We start from the raw sequence: 13,641 nt of genomic DNA, 5'->3' as shown, positions 1-13,641 counted from the left end.
TGTATGCACATTACCCCATACCGTGTTACACTCAAAGAAGGTGTAGTTCTACCCCGAATCAGACAATACAAATTACCGCCCGATGCTGTAGTGGCTTTACTGGAAATGATTGAAGAGCTCATTACCCAGGGAGTGGTCGTAGAGACCGACTCCAATATCTGTAATTCACCCATCATTCCGATTCTTAAACGTACTGATCCCAATGCACCGCCAGTATATCGGCTGGTGATTGATCTAAGAGAACTGAACAAATGCATTATTTCACAGTACCCTGTGGTTCCCGACATCTCATCCTTATTGACTGCTATTGATTCAGAAGCAACGTTCTTTACTGTAATTGACCTCAAGAACGCCTTCTTCAGCGTACCTATTGATCCAGGAAGCCAATATCTCTTCGGATTCAGTTTAAATGGACGCAGTTTCAAATTTTCACACGCACCTCAAGGATTCACAGAAAGCCCCAGCATCTATAGCCAAGCACTGAAAAGACAACTTGATTGTATCACAATGCCAGTTAACACCGCTTTACTGCAATACGTCGATGATCTGCTGATCACCGCACGAAGTGAGCCCGAATGTGAACAAGCATCACTGACAGTTTTACATTTTCTGGCAGACAAGGGACACAAGGTGTCTCCTTCGAAGCTACAATTCTGTGTTCAGCAAGTTGTGTACTTGGGTCACTTGCTGTCCAAAGTGGGGAGACAGCTCACTCCCGATCGCATTCAGTTAATTGCAAATATGCCACAACCCCGGACACAAAAAGAAGTGCGGGCCTTCATAGGCCTCACCTCGTACTGTAGACAATGGATTCCTCAGTACGCATTTCTAGCTAAACCACTCATTCAGTTAACGACGCAGGAGGCAGCGACTTCGACTGTCCTTCCCTGGACTCAGGAACATACACAAGCCTTTGAGGAATTAAAGAAAGCATTATGTCAAGCACCAGTTTTAGCGACACCATGTTACAGCAAACCGTTTACACTTTTTGTTACAGAACGTGAGGGTACAGCATTGTCTGTCCTCACTCAAGATCAAGCAGGTTCACATAAGCCTTGCGCTTATTTTTCGAGTACATTGGATTCAGTAGCCCAGGCACTCCCTGCGTGCTTAAAGTCAGTAGCAGCAACAGCATTAGCGATCAGACAGAGCGATTCAATTGTATTAGGACATCCATTAACAGTTCAAGTTCCACATTCTGTAGAGGTTCTCTTAAACAGAACCCAGACTCAACACTTGACTATAGCACGACTGACAGGTTATGAGTTAACGTTATTCCAGCCACACATAGAAATCAGACGCTGCAGCATTCTGAACCCCGCAACACTGTTACCTACAATTATGACAGATCCAGCCCGCATGATTGTATAGAAATCATTAATGCAGTAACAAAGCCACGACGAGACTTAACAGATGTCCCACTGACAAATCCAGACCTGACACTTTATGTGGATGGTTCATGCATGAGAACAAGTACAGGAGAGTTAGTGGCCGCGTATGCAGTGACCACTGAAACTGAAGTCAAAGAAACACATCGTATTGACACACTGTCTGCTCAAGCGGCAGAGCTCATCGCTCTGATCCGAGCCTGTATACTAGCCAAGAACAGAAATGTTAACATATACACTGATTCCCGTTATGCGTTCGGAGTCGTACACGACTTCGGAATGTTATGGCAAGAACGAGGTTTCTTGACCTCTCATGGTGCCAAGATACAACACGGTCCCCTCATTCAAGCACTGTTAGAAGCAATACATCTGCCCTCAGGCATATCAGTCATGAAGTGTAAGGCACATACTAAAGTTACGGATTCTGTTTCCCAGGGTAACGACCTGGCAGACCAGACAGCAAAACATACAGCATTGACTCACATTCAGACAACTGACATGACAAAGACAATAGGACCGACAAATTGTATGACCGTTAGGGATCCCGCACTAGATGTTATCGATATTCAGACACATGCTACCCCAGATGAAATAAAGAAATGGATTGAACTAGGAGGGATCCAGACAGATCAAGGTTGGATGACGAAGGGAAAATCTACATGGTTTCTCCCTGACTCTATGGTTCAAGTCATAATTAATACAGCACATAGTCCAGCACATCTAGGAGAAAAAGCGATGTTAGACAGTTTACAGAATCTCTGGAGCAATAAACACTTACGAGCAGCAGCAAAACAGAAAGTGCGTACTTGCATGATCTGTTGTCAGTTCAATCCAGGTAAAAGCGTCCCTGTAGAGCAAGGTGGATTTCATCCTCCCGATCATCCTTTTGAAGTCCTCCAGATGGATTATATCCAGATGGACCGTTGTCGAGGATTTAAATATGTCCTCGTAGTTGTTTGTGCACTGTCCCGTTGGACCGAAGCCTACCCAGTCCCAGATTACACTGCTCCGACCACTGCCAAGCAGCTGGTTCGTGAATTCTTCCCACGGTACGGCATGCCTCGTGTCGTGTACTCAGATAACGGTCAGCCATTCTCATCCGAATTAATGAAGCAGGTTTCCTTGCTGCTAGGATATCAATGGAAATTCCATTGTGTCCGACATCCCGAAGCCGCAGGCCTTGTAGAAAGGCATAATCAGACACTAAAGACACGCCTTGCTAAAATATGTCAAGAGAAAGGGGTCGACTGGATAGTCGCCCTGCCAGTGGCCCTGTTCTATATGAGAATGGTTGCCCATTCGAGATCAGGACTATCCCCGTACGAAGTGGTCTTTGGTAGACCACCGAATATGTGGGGGACGCCCATTCCTAAGAAAATTACTGATGTTGATTGCAATATGTTGACAGATTACCTTGCCTCCTTGATGTCTGCACTCCAATCATGTCGTTCACAGGTTGCCGCAGCCTTCCCTGACAACACTGATGTAAAGCCGCATGATGTCCGTCCATGTGACCTGATTCTCATAAGGAATTTTGACAGGAAAAGTCCGCTGGAGCCCCGCTGGAAATCGCCGAAGACCGTTCTACTTACTACGAGGACAGCGGTGAAAGTTGAGGGCCGAAAGGGGTGGATCCACATGAGCCATGTTAAATTATGCAATGGACTGAAATCCGACCCAGGCTCGTCCACCCCTTCCAAAGACTGTATCGAGCCCAGTGACTTTGAAGTTTCCGAACGAGAGAAAACTCCCCAAGAGGAGTACAGACTCAAGCTTCGATCTAGCAAGTCAGTCAGTTTAATTGTTTAAGTCCTCCCCTAGGTGAATCGGTTAAATAGTTTCTGACATGTATCCCCTAGATCGAGATAGAGAGAGAGAGAGAGAGAATTTAAGAAACGTACATACTGCAAATCACTGCGTAGTCACTGTATAGTGACATTGTTAATCATGTTTTTTCTAAGTATTCTGATCATCGTTGCAAGTGTACTTCTTCCAATCTATTGCCCTATTTTCAAGCGTGAACAATCTGCTTACAACGTTTCTGCTGAACACTCTTTTAGCGAGTTACCTCCACATGAACTTTCTTACAGACTTGCGCTGCGCAACAATACATTCATTAGTATGTTACACCACTCCCATCAGACTAATAACGCTACAAACTGCTGGATATGTGGCCGACTCCCTCCCTACCAGAATTACAAGGGAGCTCTGCCCCTCTTTCCGTACCCGTTCACTCACAACGGCTCCTGTGGTGCATGGTTCAAAATAATTAATTCCTTAGATTCTGATATTGCTGTCCTCGACGGGAGCTGGGTTTGGGGAAACCTGAACTTAGTCCTGCTCAACGTCTGTTACCCTAATAAGGAGGGACTCCCTATTAGAAAAGGAACTGATCTAGAAAATGAAGTATATGGATTGAGTAATTACACAATTAACCTTATGATTCTTACTGTTGAATCCGAAGCTGTACCAGTCCTGCCCGCTATGCCAGTACTACCAGTCACTGGTGAATTATGTGTCAGAAAGAAAGGTTCAGTACACTTAGGTCATAGTAAATGTACTACTGTGGTCGATTTCAGTGATCATGGTAAATCATCCTTTAAAGTTACCCGTCATTCTTATTTTGTTTGTGGTCACACCGCATACATACGTCTGCCTCCAGATTGGGATGGTACCTGTTATATTGCATTCCTTCTGCCACCTGTTTTTCTAGCACCTCCTGATTACCACAGAAACACAAATCTAGTAAAGAATAGACTCCGAAGAGATCTCCCGCTTGTCGACTATACAGAAACGGCATGGGAACAATACACCGATTTTAATAAAGGATTCTTTTTCTTTTTAGGCCCCGTCCAAAACAGTAAATTAATACGTAGATTAACTAGAACCCTTGAAGCTGTAGTACATGAAACTGCCTCCGCCTTAGGTAACCTAACAGAGGAGCAATCTGCCATGCGGGTTGTTGTCCTTCAGAATCGTCTTGTTATTGACGTCATCTTGGCAGATAGAGGTGGAGCCTGTAAGGTCATCGGGTCAAGTTGCTGTGTTTTCATTCCACAAAACGCGCAATCTGTATATCAAGCTATTACACGTCTGCATAAAATTGCAAATCAGATACATCAGAATCCAGGCACCTGGACTTGGTCCGGTTGGTTCTGGACAACGTTAACTGCTTGGGGATGGAAGATCCTATCCTTCCTAGGCTTCGGCCTTGTTATAGTATTCAGCTGCTGCCTGTGCCTACAGTGTGGGCCAGCGATATGTGGACTATGTGCCACATCGTGCATTGAACATTCCAGTTTTCTCTCAAACAGACAACGGAAGAGAGACGAACAAATTATGTTACAAGAACAAACTGATCAATTTATGATGATCGATATATCATGAAGGGTCCGTAGGGAACAAGGAGGGAATGAGGAAATATAAATTTTGGTCAAGTTGTGTTCCCTAGCGTGTACCCCACCGTCTCCATGTACGAGTTAAAGTGCATGTAACTTCCCTCCTGTGCCAGCTATGAAGACGCAAATACATTTGCGTCCAACGTTAACATGTCCTCTTTCAGACCCACCCTGAATGGGTTGGATAGTCCGTTCCTAAGTATACTATGCCAATGTCTTTTTGTAGTGTACTTACATGTTTTTTCAGCTCTGGCAAAGTAGGCCCAGAATCTCTGCCATCGAGCCTTTTTCCTCCTCCTGACTCTGAAAGCCTCAGCCCAGGCTGCCCCCGTACCCGTGAACTCTGCCTTACTTCTAGCGCGGCCCACCACGCTTAGCTCAGCCTGCTGCCTGCCAAGACTGACTTCAACCTTCGAGTTATCTGTTTCGCTCCTCGAAAATACATTCCTGCCTACTAGCTTCAGTAAACATCCCCCTCAGCTGCAGAGCCAAAGGGCCGGCCTGTCTCCGTGCAAGTAATTCATAGCCTCTGTTACCATGCTCCCATGGAAGGCCCATGCCCCCACGCTTCTCATGCAGACACTCAGGCGCTTATACACGCACTCACAGTCAGTATAGAATAGCTTCTGCCCCAGAGACCTTTCCGCCCAGATAGCTCAGTTCCTAAAACATCAGATATCAGATATGATAGAAGCACAAGTTGATCTGACATGCTAGACTTCTGTCTCTTTCCGTCAGTGCAAATGTCAAGCCCCCTGCACCCTTCAGTTTCACGTCAATCACACGTCATGCAGCTGCGCGCGCATCCAAGCCTCTGATTTCTGCTGATATTGCAACTTTCTGCTTAGTGCCACCCCTTTGTGACACCTATCTGTGACGTTTCTAGCACACACCTTCAGTTACGCCTAGTCCACGCCTTCTGATTACGCACTAGTAACACGTGGATGCTGTTATCTTGTCTACTCTCAGCTGTTACGCCTACTCTATCACTTCCTATGATGTAAATTAAGTATATAAGCTATGTATTGTTAATAAAACATTGCTCTATCCCTTCTTCCACCCCTGTGGTGGGAAGAACATGATATCCTGGTCTTGACCATTCCTTTTTAAGGAATAAAACCCCTAAGAACTCTAACACCACGGACTCTGTCTTCTTTCTTTCCGATTGAGTTATTATTGATTAAGTACTTACCTGCATAGAAATTACGACGGTAAATTATATATTTACATCACCATGTCAGGGATTGTATAAAGGCTGAGGTGCAAAAGATGTTGGAGCTTGGAGTGATTGAGCCATCAGAGAGCCCATGGGCTAGCCCAGTGGTCCTTGTGCCAAAACCTCATACCAAAGATGGGAAGAGAGAAATGAGGTTTTGTGTGGACTACAGAGGTCTCAATGCTGTCACTAGGACAGATGCTCATCCCATTCCAAGAGCAGATGAGCTCATTGATAAATTGGCTTCTGCCAAGTTTCTGAGCACATTTGATTTGACAGCTGGCTACTGGCAAATCAGACTAGCTGAAGAGTCAAAAGCCAAAACAGCATTCTCTACCCCTAGTGGACATTATCAATTTGTGGTAATGCCCTTTGGTTTGAAGAATGCACCTGCCACCTTCCAACGGTTGGTGAATCAAGTCCTTGCTGGGTTGGATGACTTTTGTGCAGCATATCTAGACGATATGCTGGGGCTGGAAATACTAACCAAAAAGCCCACACACAAAGCAGGTCACATCCTGGATTGCATTTGCACCAATCTCACTACCCTAACTATAGCAACTCCCCTGCCTCAAACGTGGACCGACCACTGGCTGATCCCTTTCAACCTCGCTCTAAAAAAAAGGGCAAACACTCCCAATCCTAAAGTCGACAACCAGGCACAGACAGACTGGAAGAAACTAGTAAACTCCCCCAATCTGCACCTCGTCGCTGAGAACTCTAAACCCCTCCCCACTGGCTGTACCGAAACAGACTACAGCAATTTCTGTACATGGATCAAAGATCTCGGCGGACCTCCCAACCCGCAAAAAGCGAGAAAAAAGCAAAACAAAAAACGTGCCCCGTGGTTCTCCCCCCACCTTAAAGACAAGCGCTCAGAGGTTAGAACCCTTGAAAAGAAATGGCGCCGCACCTATAGTGATACTGAACTCCTAGACTACAAAACTGCTAGGAAACATTATCACGCAATGATAAAAACCGCCAAAAAAGAGCATTTTCTTGAGGCCATCACTATGTCCAACAACAATCAAAAGCAAATCTTCAAAATAGTCGATGACTTCATGAATCCCAGAATCCTCAGGCAAGAAATTCCACCCTCACCTACCCTGTGCAACTCGATAGCAGACTACTTCGAACAAAAAATTCAAAACCTCATTAAAGATTTTCCAGACCCCCCTGAATCCCTTTTCCAGGAAAACCTACCAACTACCAACAAAAACCCGCAGCTAAACAAATTTGCCCCGGTCAGCCTTGACGAAACTCGCCAAGCTATCCTCTCCATCAAGTCAGGCTCCCCTTTTGATCCGTGTCCCCCTCTGCTGCTCCAAACTATAGTGGACACAGTTAATCCCACTATAAATAACATCATCAACTCTTCCCTTGCTACTGCTGCCATTCCTTCTGAATGGAAACTCGCTGCCGTGAAACCCCTTCAAAAAAAAAACCCTAGCTGACCCTACCATACTTTCCAACCTCCGCCCTATATCGCTGCTTCCTCTACTGTTCAAACTCACAGAGTCAGCGGTAAACAAACAGCTGACCACATTTCTGGAGGATAACAACCTACTACACCCGAGCCAGGCAGGTTTCAGAGCAAAACATTCCACGGAGTCAGCCCTCCTACATACGGTGGAGACCCTCAAGACAGCAATGGACCAAGGTAAAAAAGCCGTCCTGATCCTGCTCGACCTGTCGGCGGCCTTTGATACGGTCTCACATCCCGTATTAATTGGCCGCCTGGCGAACTCGGGACTAACAGGAACCGCCCTAAACTGGCTAAAAAACTTCCTTAGCCATAGGAAGCAAGTCACCATACTGGGGAACTATCGGTCAGACGAGAAGGCACTCAATACAGGGGTGCCACAGGGCTCTAGCCTAAGCCCAATTCTTTTCAACCTGTATATGACCCCCTTGATAGAGCTCATCACCTCCTTCAACATCAGCACAATATCGTACGCTGATGACACTCAGCTCATCCTTGTTCAAGACAACACTACCTCAGCTGAAGAGAATCTGAGAGACTGTCTCACCGCCACTTTTGAATGGATGAGAACTCACCACCTTAAGTGTAACTCAGGGAAAACGGAAATCCTCCCCTTTGGTCAGGACAACCTTTTTTGCCCGAAACAGTGGTGGCCCCAAGATGCTGAGGTCCCGCCAAACACAATCAAATCAGCCCGCAACCTCGGGATTAAGTTTGACGAAGCCCTCTCTTTCAAGCAACAAGCAGGTACCGTGGCAGGGTCCTGCTTTAACATCATCAAGGGCCTGAGAAGGTTCTTCGACCTCCTCCCCCTGACGGCCAGGAAGACAATAGCAGTAGCCCTCATCACATCCCGCTTGGATTACTGCAATAGCATCTACGCAGGTTCCAACAAAAGTGTCCTGCACAAACTGCAGATGGTGCAGAACACCGCAGCCCGCCTAGTACTGAGGCTGCCCAGGAAGTCATCTGCCTCAGCAGCACTCAGAACCCTACACTGGCTGCCCATTCATAAGAGAGTACTATTTAAAATCCTACTTATCACCTTCAGAGCCTACCACCAGTCGGGTCCCTCCTATCTGTCCCAAAGGTTTGGAAAATACACCCCCTCTCGATCGCTCAGGTCCTCCAACCTGAACCTACTGGTGGTCCCCAGATTCAGGCTCTCAACCAAAGGTGGAAAATCATTAGGTTTTTTGGGAGCTAGAGCTTGGAACAAGCTCCCCTCTCAGATGCGTCTGATCCCCTCAGAAAACCTGTTTCGCAAGGCTCTCAAAACCTGGATTTTTAATGCATCTGACACCCTCGTCCTAAAACTAATTTAACTTAACACAATTTCAGTCAGCCCCTTCCACCCCCCCTTCTAGTCGCCAGCACTTTTCCTCCCTCCCCTTCTCTGTGACACCTTTACCACTAGCGCCAAGATGCTCCTTGGAGTGTAAGTCGCGCTCTATAAAAACCGTATCATATCATATCATATCATATCATTTAGCTCCACCTGGGAGGATCACCTGATCCACCTGAAGAAGGTTCTGGAGGCCCTGCAAAAGGCAGGCCTGACTATCAAGGCTACTAAGTGCCAGATAGGGCAGAGCAAGGTTGTGTACTTGGTACAAGGTTGTGCCCAGGTTCCCAGGACTCAGTTCCCGTTATGGGTTTCACTTAGACGCATGCGCATTAGAGTTTATGCCCGGATGTAAAACGGGCTGACACCGGAGTTTCTACCAGGTGTGTTCAATCGTCCTTCCTTCTTCCCAATTAAATGCGGGTATTTAAACACTCCTCCCGCCTTCCGTCGGTGCCTCCTCTTCGACTCAGGACTTGGCCGAGGGGCACCGACGGAGAGGTGAGTGTGATGCGGGTTACTCTGATTCATCAGCAACTTCCTTTTCAATATTTTTTTTCCCTGAGGCCCCTGCCAGCTTAGACTACTTTGCCTCGTTACACTTTGACCTGACATTGCTTAATCTTTGTTTTAAATAACAGCAGATTGCAGGCTGCCCTTGTTGAATAGCAGAGACACTAATCCACCAGCATTTCTTCTAAGATAGGAGTGAGGGGGGTTATTGACTTCTAAGCAAGTCAGAGCACGGGTCTGTCTCCAATTACAAAGAGCTGTAGAATTATATCACATCTCTCCACTACATGGACCAAGACAGATTTGTGAGAGGGACTTATATAGTTCCTGCTTTACTAACACACCATAAACCCTTTTTTTCGGATGCTTCACTAACCTTAGTCGCCATGGCGGAGAGATTATTGCGGGCATATTACAAACAAGTTATTTGCACATACTAGTAGATACCTATGGTATGAGATACTTATTAGGCTTCTCAAATGTACCTGTTACATTTATTTTTGTGCACAGAGCGGGGCCTCATCACTCCGAGTCGTTGCCGAGTGAGGTGAGGCTATACTCCCACAATGTACGGGGTAAGTCAACTTATTGATTAATTTTTGATAATCATAAGACGCTGTTTGACCCTTCGGGCAACTGATATTTTTTACACACCACTGGCCACTTAATTGAAGTTTGGCTCAGCTGAGTCACCTTGTGTCTTACTTAATGATCTGTTCCAGGATCCCTTTGTTTCCTGGTACTGCACATACACATTTACAATATATATAGTGAGTGTGTTTTCTTGTTTCTTTTCCCTTACAGGAATGTATCCACTCCAAACCATATATTTGACAAGGATACGGTAGGATCGTCCAATTGACGATACCAGTCACCAATTTATTTTTCACTTTTTGTTTCTTTTGCACTTCTAGTTTGAGTATAAACTTTGCAGTAGCAGAATCACATCTTTGGCCCTGAAGAATGCCGGTGGACTTTTCACCTTAAGGCAGAAACATGTTGGCCTGTTTGACCAATTAGCAAAGAAGACAGTGATTCTTTCACACTGTTCTCTCACTTGCTTTTAATTGACGTCTAGGTGAATATCAAATAAAATAATTTTTTTGTCTGGATAGTCATTTTAATCTCACTAATCACACTTACTGCACTGCACTTTATCAGCACCTCCGAGGCGAGGACACTATTATGCATTGAACCTTTGGCATGTGTCATCCCGCCAATTCATCTAGGCCTGGAGACACCAGCCAGGTTTCACACATCCTAAATGAAGATGCTCCGCCACGAGGGTGGGCTGATAGGATTTTGTTTACTTCAATAGTGTCTCTTGACTATTATAGGGCTGGTCTAGTGCATGTCCAGTCCTGTTGATTTCCTTTCGGTGAGAACATCTTAGACTCAGCTTAATTATAGACTGTCAGGTTCCTTGTTGTTTCTGGTAGCTTGAGTAGGGGTATTGACTCTGACGGTCTTTAAACTACTTACCCTTGACCCTCTTCTAAAATTTATTGTTTTCTATGTATTGAGCAGCCTCGGCTGCGGGTCACATTCTTGACAACATTCATTTAATGTTGTTTTTGCTCACTTGTTTTATATAGTTGCCCTATATTCTCACTGGCTATGGCTGATTTTGGTGGTTTAGCGTTCGATGATGAGGACCTGAACAACCTTCTTACTGACAACCCAAGCATCCTGGGTGATTTACCCTCTACATCCACTACGACCACAGAGGATGATTGGGTAACCCTACTAAACTTAAAAAAGAACCATTCCCGCATTTCCCTACATGGGGTAGTGATGAACGAGTACCTCCATGGCAAGTGTGCACCATCTGGTCTAATAGTCACAAACACACCTCGCCTCTTCTTGACAGACAAGGGATTTTTGAAAGATTGGGCCTTAATCGCATGGCGTTGCACGCGCGATTGGCTCATTTTGATTATCAAAACGGCAAAAAAAGCAGCCGATGCAATATTGATTGAGATCCAAGTATTGGAAGGTCAAATTAATGCAGCCATTCGACCTGTGCTTTATAAAAAGAACTTGGACGAGACCAACAAGTCAAATAAAGAGTACTATGATAATATTCTGTTGAATAAAATAGAAAAATTCAAAAAAGACTTGGCACGCTTCTCTATGGAAGTCGCCTATCCATATATTAGTGATTCCTATGTAGCCCCGGTCTACACATCTAGAGGAAAAAGATATGGGTCCAACTATTCTTCCTCAGGTTCAGAATCAGATTCTAATGACCCGGGTGACTCCAATCAAGGAACAACAAACAGAGGGCGAGGTAGAAACTCCCAGAGACGAACAAATAGAGGGCGCGGAGCACAGTACTATTCCAACCCTGGACCATGGTGGCCTCCAGCCCCGTGGGGATATCATCAACCACCGATGGGACCACCACCTATGGGCCATCAATTTACTAACTACCCCATTAATCCAAATTTTTACATGGACCAGTCTTTTTTATGGCAGGGCCGAGGCAGGAGCCGTGGTCGGAGGAGAGGCCAACAGACTGTGAATTGGGCACCAGAAACAACAGAAAACAGAAGAGGCCAAACCTAACTCAGGAGAGCGACCTTGTAGTCAATCTCAGTTCTCGGACACTCACACCAGTGGAGACTTCAGTCCTTAATAAAGGACTGGGATTTGTCCCGACTTATGAAGGAGATCCCTTTAATCTGAGGTGCGAACTTGAATCCTTTTACAGGAAAATTCGCTTACATTTCTTCTTCAAGGCTAGTAGTGAAAGCAGTATTCTGGAGGACCCGCTGGACCGTAACACCGGTCTGAAACCCAAGTCTACGTACACGCCATTGAACCATCAAGTACCTGCTAAGATCCTCGCCTTTGAGCAAGCAGTCACCCATGACATCATGAACATGGACACAAGAAACAAGCAAACATTCTTCAACATGACGTCGATCGAAAGAAAGGCACTTATTGGGTTGTCAAAAGACACAACTATCACCATTAAACCAGCCGATAAAGGCGGAGCAATTGTACTGCTAGACACTGCTACATATCACAACGAGTGCACTCGTCAACTGAGTGATTCAAAAGCTTATCGTCAGCTTACAGAAGACCCAACCAACAGGATTTCCAATGATATCAAGAGTCTCACTGAAGAAGCATCTTGTGAAGGGTGGATTACGAGCCAAGAAGCAAGGTACCTTAACACAACACATCCTGTGGTACCTTACTTCTATTGCCTGCCTAAAATTCATAAGGAGAAGAGACCGCCCCCTGGACGCCCGATCATCTCGGGAATTGGCTCTTTACTTGAGCCATTATCCACTTTTGTGGACTTTTTCCTTAAGCCAATTGTTAAGGAAACCCCCACGTATCTTCAAGATACTGCGGATGTCTTGCGCCTACTAGCCGATACTGAGTTTAATGTCGAGACCGACCTGATGGTGAGTTTCGACGTTGAGTCCCTTTATACTTGCATCCCACAACAAGACACTTTGGATTGCATCAGGACCTTGTTGGACTCTAGACAACTGGACACCATTACACCGGTGCCCTTTATTATGGAATGCGCGAGGCTAGCCATGACGGAGAACTACTTTCAATACCAAGACAATCTCTACCTCCAAGTGTCTGGGACTTCAATGGGGAGTGTATTTGCCCCTAGTCTTGCAAACCTATACATGCACCAGTTTGAGCAGGACCATGTTCTGACCCACAGCAACCCTTTCTTCTGTCAGGTGTTGCTGTGGCGCAGATACATCGATGATATTATTGTCATCTGGAGAGGCTCTGAGATTGAGGTCACCAATTTTCACACTTGGTTGAACTCTAGGAACCAACATCTTAAATTCACAATGGAATACAGCAAGGAGCAGTTGCCATTTTTAGACCTACTCATCTTTCCTGGCGAAGGAGGCCTACTCAGTCGGCTTTACAAGAAACCCATGGCACGCAACTCTCTTCTGTCTTATCGAAGTTTCCATCCACAGTCCCTTCGCCAAAACCTGCCCATAGGACAATTCTTAAGGGTACGAAGAAACTGTTCCTCTACTAATCTGTATAAACAACATGCGACTGAACTGACTAAACACTTGAAAGAACGCCATTACCCCAGTCTTCTAGTACGCCGAGCTGAGAAGAGAGCTTTCAATAACAATCGAGAGGCCCTCTTAGAACATAGGGGGAGCAAGACTACTTCAGATCGATTGACGATGGTACACACGTTCAGCACTTTATCCAATGTAGTTAAGAAAACAGTGTTGAAACACTGGAAGATCTTAAACACAGCCTCTGGTGAGATACCAAGACCTCTTTTTGCTTTC

This window comes from Lissotriton vulgaris, chromosome 2_2 (assembly GCF_964263255.1).
Source record: "Lissotriton vulgaris chromosome 2_2, aLisVul1.2, whole genome shotgun sequence".
NCBI lineage: Eukaryota > Metazoa > Chordata > Amphibia > Caudata > Salamandridae > Lissotriton > Lissotriton vulgaris.
Note: the sequence above shows the minus strand (reverse complement) of the source record.